This window comes from Nothobranchius furzeri, chromosome 4 (genome assembly GCF_043380555.1).
Source record: "Nothobranchius furzeri strain GRZ-AD chromosome 4, NfurGRZ-RIMD1, whole genome shotgun sequence".
NCBI lineage: Eukaryota > Metazoa > Chordata > Actinopteri > Cyprinodontiformes > Nothobranchiidae > Nothobranchius > Nothobranchius furzeri.
This window is the reverse complement of record NC_091744.1, coordinates 52,704,520-52,720,845: the sequence shown is the minus strand read 5'-3', so window position 1 is coordinate 52,720,845 and position 16,326 is coordinate 52,704,520. Positions and strand designations below refer to the sequence as shown.

Below are 16,326 nucleotides of genomic sequence, written 5' to 3'. Positions count from 1 at the left end.
TTTATTAATAGATTTCGACCTGATGTGTCCCCTTTATGTTCCTTTTGCTAAACAGGTGTTGAGTCTCTTACTCATTTGTTTTATTGTTGTCCTTTAGTTGTACAGTTTTGGAATCAATTGTCTTCATTAGTTTGGGATTCTCATAAAATATTGATTACTTTTAATGAAAGTATGGTCTTATTCTTAAACGTTAAATGTAACAAGGAAGTTAACTATGTAATAAGATTGCTGTGTCTGTTGGGTAAATTTCACATTCATAAAGTCAGATTTCTACAGGCTACACCAAATGTAACTTTATTTTATATTGATCTTAATTTTTTTATGACTCTGTATGTAGAATTAGTATAAACAAGAAAGCTGTGAAAATATGCAACTTGATGAATTCTATTATGCCCCATATTACATAATAAGGTAATGTATTAGTGGAATTTTATATTATTTTATTTGTGTATAATTATTTATTTGTTTGTCAATGTATCACACCCTGTACATCGATGTTTTTGTCAAAATGTTATGTCTTGTCTGCTGCAACTGTGTCAATAAAGATTGCTAAAAAAACACAGTGTGGGATTTGTGAAACCTTTCCCTGATTTGTGAAACTTCAACAAAGCCAGATTTATGCGTTTTTTTCAGCATCTGGCCAACGATGGAACAGCTGTTTTGCCTCTGTTTGTTTTAAGTTAGTGGTGGATTATTTTGAAGAAATTCTGGAAATGGGATAACGAATGACTATAAAAAATGTATATAAATAAATAAATAAATAAAACTATATTTTATATAGCGCCTCTCAAGATAAAACTCTTGAGGTGCTTCACAACAAAATTAAAAATATTAAAATAAAAATTTATATTTTTATTTTAAACAAAGTTTATGAGAAAAAATAACACAATTGTGTTTTTAAAATGTAATGAAAGAGACAGGAAATTATTTGTAAAGAAGGAATTCAGTGGATACAGAGAAATGCGTGATAAGTAGAGGGAGAAAAATGAGAGGGTGATGATGACGGCCAATAGACGAGGTCTATTACCTTCAAAATGATAAAATATGTATTGATTCTAATCATATTCTTGTGCTTGTATTTTATTTTCATAGGTATGATAATTTGGAGGAGGAGATGGAACAAGGTGAAACTAAAAATGAAGGATCTTCACAAATGTAAGTACAAGGTTGTATCTGTATACGGCTGTCACATTTGTCAGGAAAGGTAAACAATAATTACTTTTTTAGGTTATCTTGTGTGAGAATTGAGAGAACATTGACGAGGAAGAGTACAATAATAATCAAAACTCTGTGTAAGTATTCAGATGTTAATAAAATGTGTCTAATTTTCCATACTAAAAGCTTTTTTGTGTGTATATTCAGGATAGAGTCATCAGATGACACATGGTCACCAGAGAACCAGAAGTTGATTCGTCTTCAGAGGACAAAACCATCTAGATGGACAGCGGTACTGATGACGGCGGTGATGAGGACTACACACCTTATATACACATAAGGTAATTCCTTTCATTTAATTTAAAAAACTTTTTGAGCTAATTTGTTGGATACTACAAGTTATGGTATGTGTCATTTCAGATACCATAAAATATTCAACAAAAAATCTAGATGCTGGAGGTTGTATTCTGAGAAGGTGGCAAAAGACTACTCCTACATCCCAGAGATCCAAACCATGATCATCAACCAACGTTTGACAAGCAAGAAAGGTCTTCCTCGACGCTACAAGCTAAGGCCTGAGGATCCAAGGCGTTATGGTTTGCTGTCCGGAGTTCCTGCACCATCAACAGAGGAACTTCTACAACACCTACGGACTCGCAGTGATGGTAAAATAAAACATTATCTGCCTTACATCTCCCACACAATAGTCCATTACTAATTGAGTTTATTTTTTATTTGCAGGTAAAACAATTTAAAAATGTATGTAAAATGCTGGAGGTAGACATAAGTTTTTGTTGTTGTGCAGGAGTTTTAAAATTTATGGTATTTTTATAAAGGCAAGAGAGAATTATGCTTTAGAACACTTTATTATAGCATCAAACAAAAATATATAAAAAACTAACTGATGGAAAATATTAAATATATACAATTATTTACAATCATCTTGGAAGAAAACCAGTGTAATTACCATTGGGGTCAGAGAATTTTTCCCTTATCCTCCAGACAACACAGCTTGGGATTACTACCCTGCGCCCTCCACCAAGTTTTCCATGCTGCCATGCTACAAACTGTCTGTAAGCGGCATGGCGGAACTGTCTGTTGTACTCACCAGGATCCGGGTCATCATAAACTGCTCGAAAGTCATTCCACAATGTTCTGGCCAGGCGAAGAACACCATTTTGCAGAATAAACTCTTCTATGTGCGGGACAGTTGAAATACATGTCTGGGGAGGCTGTTGGCAGCATTTCATTTCCAAATCAGTTGGCATCTCTGCAGTGGGAGCATACACACCATGAAGGTTGATTGGATGTTGGAGGTGTTGTGGCAGGTGGACCAGAGAGGGCAAGTACATTAAAGAGAACACCAGGGTCTCTGTCCAGCACCATGGTAAGGACGTCAATAGCCTGCTGAGGGTTCAGGTTCTGTATGTGTTGCTACATAAGTGGAAAGAGATGCTACAGCAACAGTATTTAGGATCATTTAGTGTAATATTGTTATGCTTACACGTTCAAAGTCTATTCGCTCGGAACAAAGATTCCAAACTCGGGGGATATCTTCATCTCCAAGGTCCAAAGCTGAGTGTCTCGCACTTCTTCGGCCTCTAGACGCACCACGGTATCTGGATGCACCACGGCTTTGAGATGATGGTGGGCATCTCCTTTTTGCACCACGTCTTGAGGATGCAATGGGAGGTTCAAACTTCCTCAGAGGATTCCTCAATCACTGAAATCTAAATTGTATTAGAATTTTTTAATAATTATACTAATATAAAAATTACTCTTGCATATTAATCAATTTTGACACAGATCAGGTTTACACCTAGTCAAAATTAGAGCTAAACCAACAATAAACAAACAATGAAAACAACAATGATTATAGGAGGACTACACAATGCAGTGTTTATTCATGATTTCCACATAAATTATTTATATGCTTTGATATATTCATCCCATCATGAATGGCAAAGCAATTAAAAATAAGCTAATTACTCATAATAAAATGCTAACAATTTGATAGGATTAATTTTATTTACAATATAGATTGTCAACTGTTACTGGTATTTAGACAGACAGACAGACAGACAGACAGACAGACAGACAGACAGACAGACAGACAGACAGACAGATAGACAGATAGATAGATAGATAGATAGATAGATAGATAGATAGATATTCTTTATAAAATGCCTTTTGTAAACAGTAAGTGTTTAATGTGCTGGTTAAAAACAACTTTCTTACCTCAGATAACTCCACTGCTAACACTACCTCAGCTCTATTACGAAGAAGCAATGCTCCGATGTGGACACGGCTTTTAGGAGGTGTGGCTTTCGGCTCTTTCAGGAAGGGCGGGGGAGTGAGCAACAGCCGTTCGAATTTTAAAATCTCCTCCTCCTCACCCTGATGGTGTCATTTTACCGACCCTGCCTTTAAGTTTTAGCTCACACTGTGCGACTGGTAGCAACAGGTCGGACCTAAAATGTGCTAAAAAATAGCAGTTTTTACAACATGTCGGATTTTTTATTGTGTTGTTATTGATGTCTGTTGTCCCTTGCAGGGACGAAATTTTGATTTCAGAAGTGGGGGGGACACAGCAGGCTTGTGTGGATTTGGGGTGGGGGTGTTATGTAAAGACCCCTTGACACGTCACGTGCCCATCTCAATAATTTTTCCATCCTCATATATATATATATATATATATATATATATATATATATATATCAAAGTTAAAAAATGTACAACTCTATTATTATTTTTATTTATTATCATTATTGAAGTGCAGTTTTGGCTGTTGACAATGGATAGGCCATTGTATTTATTGTTTTGGGTCTTTTTTATTGTTTTTGGTGCAACATTTTCTAACAGGGAGTGAGATTCCTTTTTTATTCAATTTTTGTTTGTTATTTTTATTCATTTAGAAGTTCTGGTTCTGGACATTTCAATGTTAAATGAAGGTTTATTTGTTGCATTTTAAAGGGTGTACTTGCATTATTATGATATATTAACATTATATTAGTGGTTATTTTGGTCTAGATAATGTTGACAATATCGTTTATCATCAACAATTTGTTGGACAAAATATCGTCCAGCAAAATTTGTTACATTCCCAGGCCTAGTCAAAAGTATAAAAATGATTTATACATAAACGGTCCCTCCTGAGATCTGGCCGTTTGTTCATTTGCTGTGTTAGAGGACATGCTGAACTAATGTTTTACACATGATCATCACCCTAACATTTGAGTGTATAAAAACATATTAAATATGTTTTTTCCCTTAAAAGTGTTTAAACAGTTGTTGCATTTCAACACACAAAAAATAAATGGAAAAAATAAGATAAATCTAATGAAAAGTGTACATCTTTGACATTAAGCTTAAAAAAATCTGTTGACGATGATACTGTTCATTTTTCAGAGCTTTTTAATGTGAACATATACATTGCAATAGATAAGTTTACAATAAAGTTAAATGACAAAAGTTTTGAAGTTACACTTCTACTACTACTAGTAATAATAATTATGATGATAATAGTAATAATAATAAAACAATAATTATAATAATACGAATAAATTGTGTCTGAGGAGTCAGTTATGTGGAGGAGATGAGTTTGTAAAAGTTAGTTTTGAGTATGTTTGTGAAGGAGGAGGTGAGTCTGAGCTTAATGCAGGGGTGTCACATGTCCAACTTACGTTTTGACTTTGAAAGAAGTCTCTTATATCCACTTTTCGTTTTCTTGACATGCTGCCTCCTGGCTGTGCCTAACTACCAAAGACTCACAAATGAACAGTTGTTCAAATGTTATGTAATGGAAGCTGAGCTGAGCTGATATTACACAGCGTCTAGTTGACGATGTGACTCAGTACCGGTGTTCCCTAGCGGCTCCAAACTAGCAAAACAACGTGAGCACGTTCTGACTGTTTACAACTTGAGTGACAGCAGCAACAGCCAATAATACGTTAGCAAGTATCAGCAGAGCCAATAGATTAGCTTTTGGGCGGGTCTAATAGTAAACCGGTTTCCGTTTCGGTCCTAGTGCTCAACCAAATCCATTTAATGGAGCGTAACATTGTTTTTGGACGGAAAAAAGTGCAGGGGACCAAATCTGCCTTTTGAAAAAGTGGGGGGGACATGTCCCACCCGTCCCCCCCCAAAATTACGTCCCAGGTCCCTTGGGATTGCTGCAGGAGGACACAGGTATTTATGAGGAAAACTAAATAAAGTAAATAAATGTTTTGTGATCAGAATAATTTGACATACCCCGGCAAACATGCTTTCTCGACAATCCTTGTTAGTGTGAGAAAAAAAGTGTAGAAATTAAAACGGACGTGTGTTAATAGGGAAATAGCTGGCGAGCCATGTTTGCGCATGCGCCGTGAGCGGTTCTGGTGCCGTTTGGGCCGCAGCCGCTCGCATTTGTTTACTGTAAAGTAAAGTTGAAGTGCTGAAGTTTTGAAAACTAATTTTGAATAAAACGAAGAATAACTGGCAATTGCGTGCTCACTTTAAGAGGTCTTTCATATTTTATAACATGCTATTTGATAGAATGGTTTATAAATGCAAAAGGGTAATTTATTAAAGTACTCAATTAATTGATAAAATATTCGATAGCGTACTCGATTACAAAAATATTCGATTGCTGCAGCCCTAATTAATACAGTGGGGCAAAAAAGTATTTAGTCAGCCACGGATTGTGCAAGTTCTCCCACTTAAAATGATGACAGAGGTCAGTAATTTTCATCATAGGTACACGTCAACTGTGAGAGACAGAATGTGAAAAAAATCCATGAATTCACATGGCAGGATTTTTAAAGAATTTATTTGTAAATCAGGGTGGAAAATAAGTATTTGGTCACTTCAAACAAGGAAAATCTCTGGCTCTCACAGACCTGTAACGTCTTCTTTAAGAAGCTTTTCTGTCCCCCACTCGTTACCTGTATTAATGGAGCCTGTTTGAACTCATTATCTGTATAAAAGACACCTGTCCACAGCCTCAAACAGTCAGACTCCAAACTCCACTATGGCCAAGACCAAAGAGCTTTCGAAGGACACCAGGAAAAGAATTGTAGACCTGCACCAGACTGGGAAGAGTGAAACTACAATAGGCAAGCAGCTTGGTGTGAAAAAATCAACTGTGGGAGCAATTATCAGAAAATGGAAGACATACAAGACCACTGATAATCTCCCTCGATCTGGGGCTCCACGCAAGATCTCATCCCGTGGGGTCAAAATGATCATGAGAACGGTGAGCAAGAATCCCAGAACCACACGGGGGGACCTGGTGAATGACCTGCAGAGAGCTGGGACCACAGTAACAAAGGTCACCATCAGTAACACACTACAACGGCAGGGACTCAAATCCTGCAGTGCCAGACGTGTTCCGCTGCTGAAGCCAGTGCATGTCCAGGCCCGTCTGAAGTTTGCCAGAGAGCACATGGATGATACAGCAGAGGATTGGGAGAATGTCATGTGGTCAGATGAAACCAAAGTAGAACTTTTTGGAATAAACTCAACTCGTCGTGTTTGGAGGAAGAATACTGAATTGCATCCCAAGAACACCATACCTACTGTGACGCATGGGGGTGGGAACATCATGCTTTGGGGCTGTTTTTCTGCTAAGGGGACAGGACGACTGATCCGTGTTAAGGACAGAATGAATGGGGGCATGTATTGTGAGATTCTGAGCCAAAACCTCTTTCCATCAGTGAGAGCTTTGAAGATGAAACGTGGCTGGGTCTTCCAACACGACAATGATCCCAAACACACTGCCCGGGCAACAAAGGAGTGGCTCCGTAAGACGCATTTGAAAGTCCTGGAGTGGCCTAGCCAGTCTCCAGACCTCAACCCCATAGAAAATCTGTGGAGGGAGTTGAAAGTCCGTGTTGCTCGGCGACAGCCCCAAAACATCACTGCTCTCGAGAATATCTGCATGGAGGAATGGGCCAAAATACCAGCTACTGTGTGTGCAAACCTGGTAAAGACCTATAGTAATCGTTTGACCTCTGTTATTGCCAACAAAGGTTATGTTACAAAGTATTGAGTTGAATTTTTGTTATTGACCAAATACTTATTTTCCACCCTGATTTACAAATAAATTCTTTAAAAATCCTACCATGTGAATTCATGGATATTTTTTTTTCACATTCTGTCTCTCACAGTTGAAGCGTACCTATGATGAAAATTACTGACCTCTGTCATCATTTTAAGTGGGAGAACTTGCACAATCGGTGGCTGACTACTTTTTTGCCCCACTGTACTTCCTTTTCTTCAGGTCGTGTTCCCCAGTGTTTTAAGAAGGCCATTGTTCAGCCTCTTCTCTAAAAGCCAGATCTTGACAAGACTGTTCTCTCAAATTTTAGGCCAGTTTCAAAACTGACTTTTCTGTCTAAAGTTCTTGAAAAAGTTGTTGACTCTCAGCTCCAGGACTACTTGTTCCTTAACAACATTTCAGAAAAATTTCAGTCAGGTTTTAAGCCCTGTCATAGCACTGAAAGTGCTCTTTTAAGAGTTTTTAATTACCTTCTTTTAATTGCTGATTCGGGCCAGTCAGCAGCTCTGGTTTTTCTTGAACTGTCGGCTACTTTTGACACCGTTGATCACGGCATGTTGTCCTGCCTAGTCATGCGTTGGTCTCCGAGGTGCTGTTCTCCAGTGGTTTAAATCCTACCTTCACAAGAGGTCATTTTCTGTTAATCTGGGACTTTTTACCTCGAAAACAGCACCTCTGACATGTGGGGTGCCTCAGGGTTCCATTTTGGGTCCAGCACTTTTTTCTTTGTATATGCTCCCCTTAGGCTCTATGTTTGAGAAGTATAAAATTACTTTTCAGTTTCGCTGATGACCTTCAGATCTATTTGCCACTTAGTGATGCCATGTCAATTCAATTCAATTCAATGTATTCTGGCCTGGACCAGTCCTCCCTACACTGACTTCAGCTGGTCCAAAATGCAGCGGCCCGCTTGCTGACTGGAACCAGCAAGCGGGATCACATAACCCCAGTTCTGACCTCTCTCCATTGGCTTCCTGTCACTTACAGGATCCATTTCAAAATTTTAGTTTTTCTTTTTAAATCCCTTAATGGCCTGGCCCCAGTTTACATCTCTGAGCTGCTGCCCACTTACATCCCTGCCAGAACCATGAGGTCCAGCTCTCAAGCTCTTTTAACAAGTCCAAAAACCCGCCACAAGGCTCGCGGCAACAGAGCTTTCTCTGTGGTTGGTCCCAAACTGTGGAACAAGCTACCTCCCAACATAAGGACCACACAGAATCTAGAGCATTTTAAATCCCTTCATAAGACGCATTTTTTTATTTGGCTTTTAATGCAGGTTGACTTGAGCATCTTAATAGTTTTTAACAGTTTTAATTGTAGATTGTGACTGTTGTGTGCTCATGTTATTTTAGGTTTTTATTGTTGATTTGTTGTACCTTGATTTGTTTTACCTTGTACAGCGCTTTGGGTGTAGCTTTGCTGCTGTAAATGTGCTCTATAAATAAAATTGACCTTGACCTTCATCAGACCATGATCTCTAGCTTTCGTTAGAGTGGTTCGCAGCCAAGTGTAAAGCAGCTCCTCTAAATCTGAGCCCATGGTCAGCGTGGCATGGATTCGATCATTCTGTGGTACTGCTCAGGTGTTATGAGAGTCCATGTTGCTCTGATAGTGGCCTGATAGTGGCATATTGCATTTTCCTCTTCACAATAATAGACAAGCAGGGCAAAGTCATTTTTTTCCTGCAACCTTCTGTCTAAATATCTAGGCTAGAGAACTAGTACATTTGGTTATTTTAAGGGCTCTTTTTTCTTTTTTGCCTTCTCGTGACTTGGTAAAAACTTGGAAAACAATGCTAGGGCATGCCTGTTTTTTCAACAAATTTATTTGAAGGCAATTCTAACCTTTAGCTTTTATCTTAGCATCAAATTACCTTAATGTTTTGATGGTAGGATGTTATTTTTTGTACATTGTGAATACTGTGCTGAAGCTTGATTTGAAGAAAATTGTGAATAATATATATATATATATATATATATATATATATATATATATATATATATATATATATATATATATATATATATATATATATATAATGTAACATTTCTGTTAAAGTTAGAATATGGAACATTTGATAAAAAGCTATATTTAAATAAAAATAATACCTCCACGTAGTGGTGTCACGGTACCAAAATTTCAGTATTTGGTACAGACAACAGTGAAAATCCACAGTTCTCGGTACCAAACAAAAATGTTATTTAAATATATTCACACTGTAAGCTGATGTTAGATAATGCATGAGGTAGCATGTTAACCCTCCCACTGTTTTTATGGGTGACCCCGCGAGGAAAGTAGACCATTGAGCAGGATTGAAGATTTATCCCTTGAGGTCTACGTGGCAGGGGTGAGGTGGTGCTCACTCCTCACCCCTGCCACATAAGGAATAAACCATCAATCCTGCTCAATGGTCAACTTTCCTCACAGAGTCACACCCATTAGGACAGTGGGAGGGTTAATGAATGGTACTATTCCTTCAATAGTAAACTTTTAAACTGAATGTACAGTGTGGCCTGGAGGGACTTGTTTGAGGAGAACAGACCACCCAACCTGAAACCGAGCAGTGTTATTGGACTTCTGTGTTTGGCATTAATTAACATAAAATGAACATAAGGGTGCCCATTGGCTTTACTGTGGTGTGAAGAAAGAACACTAAACTTAGTTCTAAATTAGAGGTTGTCTGAACCACACATGGTCTGTTTGTATGGAGCTAGGATTGGGACAATATTCAGTGTAACTTGTACCAAGTTTTGTAACTTGGAACATATTTCATGACACGTAACTTTGGATTCGTAACTTGTAACTTTAGTTTTCTAACTTGTAATTCTCAATTTGTACTTGTATTTCTTGTTTTGTAACAGGAAATTTTCATTTTGTACATGTATTTTTTGTTTTGTAAAATCAAACTTTTATTTTGTACATTTACTACTCATTTTGTAACACCAAACATTTATTCAGAAACATGAAACTTTCGGTTTTTACCTAGCAGACTTCCAAAATAAATAAAAAAATCAATGTACATGTTTGAAATCAAAACTCTCAAAACACACATTTCATTCTACAGGTACAAACCTCAAATCTACAGTGTTACAGATCATTTTGTCTCAATCCTAGCATCAGTGGGAGGAACTTGGGTGGAACCAATGAGAGCACGAGTCGGCTACCAATCACGTTTCTCGAATTCCTGTCCAATCATTGGGAGAGGAGGGCAGGGTTCTGTCAGAGCTGTAGAAAGAGAGTTACGACACTCCAATAGACTTCTATGGAAAGAATGGAATGCGGGAGTCACGTGGTTCATGTAGCTTCGAATAGTACCAGACAGTCCCCGCTGCTGCACTGACCGTAGTTCCTTTTCGGTGTTTCTGAAGGATTTTCTCCGGTAAGTTGATGACATGTCATAATTTTGTTGCATTGTGAAGCGTTAGCTAACCGCTTCATACCAAAATAAGCCAACGATGATATTTTAAGTTGCCAGTTTTAGCTAGATAACCTTTAATGAGCTAACTGTGTTTTAAAAATATCCCCCACAGTTTGAAATAGGTTATAAACGTTTTACATTATTAGTTTTATTTGGGATTTTTTGTACAATACATTGCTGGTTGCTGTATCAACACGAACATGCATCAGAAATGGAAGCACAACTGGAGAGACCAATAATAAAGAAAATGTGATTGTGAAGACAAGTAATTATTTAATATTTTTCAGTTAATAACACTGACTGCAGCAAACTGCTGATTCCAGACGCCCACAGGAACATAGAGCAGGGCGGGAGGAGGGGGACCCGGAGGGAGGGCCGAGAGAGACCGAGGAAGGGGAGGCAGGGACCAGTAGGGCCTGCGCCTGGGGCAGAAGAGGCAACAACAAGCTCTTGGGGGCCTGCGTCTGTGGCAGAGGAGGCGGTGACGATGGGCTCTTGGGGGCCTGCGTCTGTGGCAGAGGAGGAGGCGGTGACGACGGGCTCTTGGGGGCCTGCGTCTGTGGCAGAGGAGGAGGCGGTGACAACGGGCTCTTGGGGGCCTGCGTCTGTGGCAGAGGAGGAGGTGGTGACGACGGGCTCTTGGGGGCCTGCGTCTGTGGCAGAGGAGGAGGCGGTGACGACGGGCTCTTGGGGGCCTGCGTCTGGGACAGAGGAGGAGACGACGACGAGCTCTAGGGGGCCTGCGTCTGGGACAGAGGAGGAGACGACGACGAGCTCTAGGGGACCTGCATCTGGGACAGAGGAGGAGACGAGGATGGACTCTTGGGGACCCGCACCGGATGAGGGCAGGACTGGTGGTGACCGGAGGCAGAGATGCCGGAGGAGACGTCCTTGACTTCTGGACTGGAGGCGGCGGCGGCGGCCTCTGGGCTGGAGGCGGGGTCGTCGGCCTCTGGGCTGAAGGCGACGGCCTCTGGGCTGGAGGCGGCGGAGACGTTGGACTGGAGAGAGCGTCGACCTCTGGACTGGAGAGAGCGTCGACCTCTGGACTGGAGAGAGCGTCGACCCCTGGAGTGGATGAGGCGTCGACCCCTGGAGTGGATGAGGAGTAGACCCCTGGAGTGGATGAGGCGTCGACCCCTGGAGTGGATGAGGCGTCGACCCCTGGAGTGGATGAGGCGTCGACCTCTGGAGTGGATGAGGCATCGACTACAGAACACGAGGAGGCGTCGACCACAGGACTGGAGGAGGCGTCGACCACAGGACTGGAGGAGGCGTCGACCACCCGACTGGAGGAGGCGTCGACCACAGGATTGGAGGAGGCGTCGACCACAGGACTGGAAGAGGTGTCGACCACAGGACTGGAGGAGGCGTCGACCACAGGACTGGAAGAGACGTCGACTTCCATCGACTTCTGGTTCGGGGGCATCGATTCCTGGTCCAGGAGCGTTGATTCCTGGTCCGGAGGAGTCGACTTCTGTTCCGGGGGCGTCGCCTTCTGGTCCGGGGGCGTCGATTTCTGGTCTGGGGGCATCGACTTCTGGAGTGGATGAGGCGTCGACTTCAGAACACGAGGAGGCGTCGACCACAGGACTGGAGGAGGCGTCGACCACAGGACTGGAGGAGGCATCGACCACCCGACTGGAGGAGGCGTCGACCACAGGACTGGAGGAGGCGTCGACCACAGGACTGGAGGAGGTGTCGACCACAGGACTGGAGGAGGCGTCGCCCACAGGACTGGAAGAGGCGTCGACCACAGGACTGGAAGAGGCGTCGACTTCCATCGACTTCTGGTTCGGGGGCATCAATTCCTGGTCCGGGAGCGTTGATTCCTGTTCCGGGGGCGTCGCCTTCTGGTCCGGGGGCGTCGATTTCTGGTCCGGGGGCGTCGACTTCTGGTCCGGGGGCATCGACTTCTGGTCTGGGGACGTCGACCTCTGAACCGTCGGCTTCAGGACCGCTGGCTTATGGACCGTCGGCTTCTGGAGTGGAGGAGGAGCTGCTGCAGACGGGACCACCCAGACAGGCCGGACCGGACGCTGTGCAACCTCCGGGACCACCGCCGGAACAGGAAGCGATGCGACCTCCGGGACCACCACTGGAACTGGACGTGGTACATCCACTGGGACCACCGCTGGAGCAGGATGTGACTGGACTGGTGGTGCTGGAAACAGGGAGAGGAGGGATGATAGAGTGTCCAGTTGGAGCTCCTGGAGACTGAGGCTCTGATGGAGTTGGGCCAGCTCAGCTCTGAGACCGGCGAGCTCTGCTGGGTGGACTGCAGGCTTGCTCCTCTGGCTCTGAGACGAGGGAGCTGGCTGGACTGAAACCCTCTCCTGGTGATTCGGGGAGGACAGGGTGTCCAGGTGGGACTCCTTGAGGATGACGAGCTGACGGATCCGGCCAAGCTCCGCCTGGAGACCTGCGAGCTCTGTCAGCTGGGCTGTGGGCGTGGTTCCTCCGCCTGCAGATGACGGAGGCTCGGATTGGACCGGAGACGGGACTGTTGGTCTGACTGGGGGAGGGTCCAAGCAGGTGCGCCGAGCAGGGGCAGCAGCGAGCTTGCGGCTCCGTCCTGGGACACAGGATTGCGGTGGAGCCCGGCATCCTTCCCCACGCCATGGGTCAGCTCCGGGGGAGCACACAGCCAGTCTGGTGCCCATGAAGCTGGAGCGATCCGGAAGCGTCTCCCGGTCCAACCTCTCATCTGGCTCCGGGAGGGTGGAGAGGAACGCCGAGGCCGAGGGTCGGTGACGGCGTCTGCAGCGAGGCGAAGGCGAAGCCAGACGAGGAGAAGCCGGTCGGTGGTCCGAGGAGAGGAACTGGAGCAGGCACTCCCAGGGAAGAATCTCCCCGCTGGATCCTTTTACGGGTTGGATCATTCTGTCAGACGTGCTGGAGTGCGAAGCGGAGGTAAGGATCCACATGCGGGTGAAGAAGGTTTACAACCAGACATGAACGGTTTAAAGGCTTTAATAACGAACACGCTGACACAGAAACAATGATCCAACACGAGACAAAGAACTGAAGGGGTTTAAATACAAGAGGGTTGGGAACGTGGGTGATTGGAAAACGAGAGGCAGGTGGGAGCAATTAACAGAGACACATGACTAAACCATAAGGGGAGACAGGACAGGGTGTGACAATATGTTGTTCTGTTTTGTGGACTCAAGGAATAAGAATAGAATTACGATAATTCAAGAATAGTAGTCGAACAATAACTTTTAAAAATTAGACATTTTCCATAAAACTGCTCAATTCCACTTGCTTTATAATAGGGCTGCAACAACGAATCGATAAATTCGATGAAAATCGATTACTAAAAGCGTTGGCAACGAATTGCGTCATCGATTCGTTGTGTTGCGCAACTCTTCCAAAAGACACCCCCCCCGGCCGCCGTTGCGCACAGACCGGAAGCAAGTCAGATCAGCGTGAGGGAGAGCCGGGTGAAGCAGCGAGACCCAAAAAAGTTAAAACTTCTAAAGTTTGGGAGCATTTTCAGTTAAATCAGGCAAAGACATTCGTTACCTGCAACGTTTGTAGGTCAGACTTAGCATGGCACGGGAGTACTACGGTGATGATGCAGCATCTTAAACGCAAGCATGCCGAATCAGAGGAGGGAGAGAGCTCGGTGTCCGGGTAAGTTAAAAACTTTTCAAAAGTGATTCACCCAAGCACCTGATTATTACACAGGCTAGACATGCCCTAAGCTCGTAAAAAAACGTCTATAAAATCGTAAATGTGACGCTATTAGATAGGCGGGGGGGGGGGGGGGGGGAATGCACTCGCGCTGCTGCGAGCCGGTTCCGCCGTCACATTCCCGCAGAAACTGGTTGATTACACCGGGGCCAGACTACTAACATGTGGCTTTACAACCGCAATGTCCTCAGAAGCGAAAACGCTTTTAAAAGGGAGGGAGGAGTCCTAACTGTTGCTGCAGGCGTGTTGTGTGAGAATGCAGTTATATACTGGTTAATGTATTTTTGGGTTCAGTTGCTTTCATGTGGCCTAATGTGAGTCTATTTGGGATCATTGGAATGATCAGCAGCATTTCTTGATGTGACTTTATGGCAGTTGCCCAGGGCATCATCACAAGGAGGATGGCATTCATTTACTTTTGTTTTATTTGGTATTTTTTCAGTCATTTTTGGAAATAGTGATCAATTTTGATTAATTCACAGCTTATGTTTAATTACATTTAAAAATTAGTTGTTTGACATCCCCAATTATAATAAATGTCTACAGATGAGATCAAACAAAACAGATGAGAATTGTCCTTAAAGAGCAAGTCACCCCCAAATAAACTTTTTTTTGCTGATAAACTAAATAAATGAGTGTCTAATCGTGCTGCAGACACGTGCCGTCAATAATTTGGCACTTCAGTGCATCTTAGTTAAAATTTAAATATTCTGCCTAAAACTGGCAGTGTTGTGCCGTTGTCAGGTAAAAACTCTGCACTGTATTTTAATTTAAATCTGCCACCGCTATTGGCTAAGAAGTATGCTATGATGTAAACTGGTACATTATGATGTCACAATGCTGTTGTGAGCCTGAGTGTGTGTGTATTTGTTAGCGGCTCCGCCCTCTCGGTCTGCCAGGCAACAGCATGTGTTTCATTTTTCAAACATGAAGTGGGAGTGGAGTTAGACTCTGGTAGGGGTTGACTTGCTCTTTAAGCTGTTTACTTGGACCAAGCATTTTAGGTCACAGATAGGTGTAGCTTAGGGTCTCTGTCTATACACCTTATAAGACAATTTAGGTGATGGCATGTTGTTTTTCTGCTATTGAACTGTTTTCTAATAATGTTGTGTTTAATAAAGTGAAGGAAGGAGAGAAATAACGTTTCCCTAGCAGTTTTTAAAAATGTCCCTATGTAATCCGATTAATCGATTAATCGTGTCGAGACCCCATCCGATTCATCGATTATCCAAATAATCGTTTGTTGCAGCCCTACTTTATAATATTATTATTTGCTATTTTGTTAAGGAATGACAAGAAATAAGAATTAACAATAACATAACTATCAATAAATAAATGTCAAAGAGTTACTAAAACAAAAATCTTATTTAACCATTAAAGGCTAAACTGTGTTGTGTGTCCATCTTCATGTTTTCATAGTGGCTGAGCGGAGAGCTGACCAGAAACAACGGTGGTGGCAAAACCCAGTTGGGTCTGTGATGGAGTGATTGCCATCTCATCCACAGTAAGCACACACTCTCTTTCAATGTCTGTCAGATTTTTAGCCTTCAAACTGAGCATGTCACACACCTCTCCTAACACACCTGGTTCCAGTTTAATGGGCTGCATTTGTCTTTGCAGAGTTCCAACATCAGGCAGAGGGATACTCATGTCCTGAAGAAACCTGTAGCCTGTTGAACCCACTGAAAAACAGAGCTGTACGGCCTTTTTGATTGTCTGTTTACTCCATTTAATGCCTCTTGTGTTTTTCATGCCTTTTTGACTTTCTGTTTCCTCCCTTAGGTTTTCCAGCTGGGTTCCCTGGTTGCATAGCCTGTTCCTTTCTCCTCCTGGCCCTGACGCCGGCTCCTCATGGCTTCCTGGGATGTCCCTCTCTCCTGATACCATCTCATGTCCCCCCTCACTTTCCCTCATCTCATTTGTCTCACTGCTGCTGCTGCTTTCCGCCGTCTCTGAAATTATAATGGCACTGTTAGAATAAAGAATCATTTAAAAATAAAATTAATACAAATGC

At 42.7% G+C, this 16,326-nt stretch overlaps 1 protein-coding gene and 1 long non-coding RNA gene across 8 annotated transcripts in view; one reads left to right on the top strand and one right to left on the bottom strand.

The window, feature by feature from the left end:
• The window catches only part of LOC107395255 (suppressor of tumorigenicity 7 protein homolog), a 124,001-nt gene that overhangs the window by 98,390 nt on the left and 9,285 nt on the right, over positions 1-16,326 (bottom strand). The window lies entirely within an intron of this gene.
• On the top strand, positions 1,228-1,990 carry LOC139069753 (uncharacterized). Its single transcript, XR_011520447.1, has 3 exons — positions 1,228-1,292; positions 1,363-1,496; positions 1,576-1,990. It is a non-coding gene; the product is annotated as an uncharacterized lncRNA (long non-coding RNA).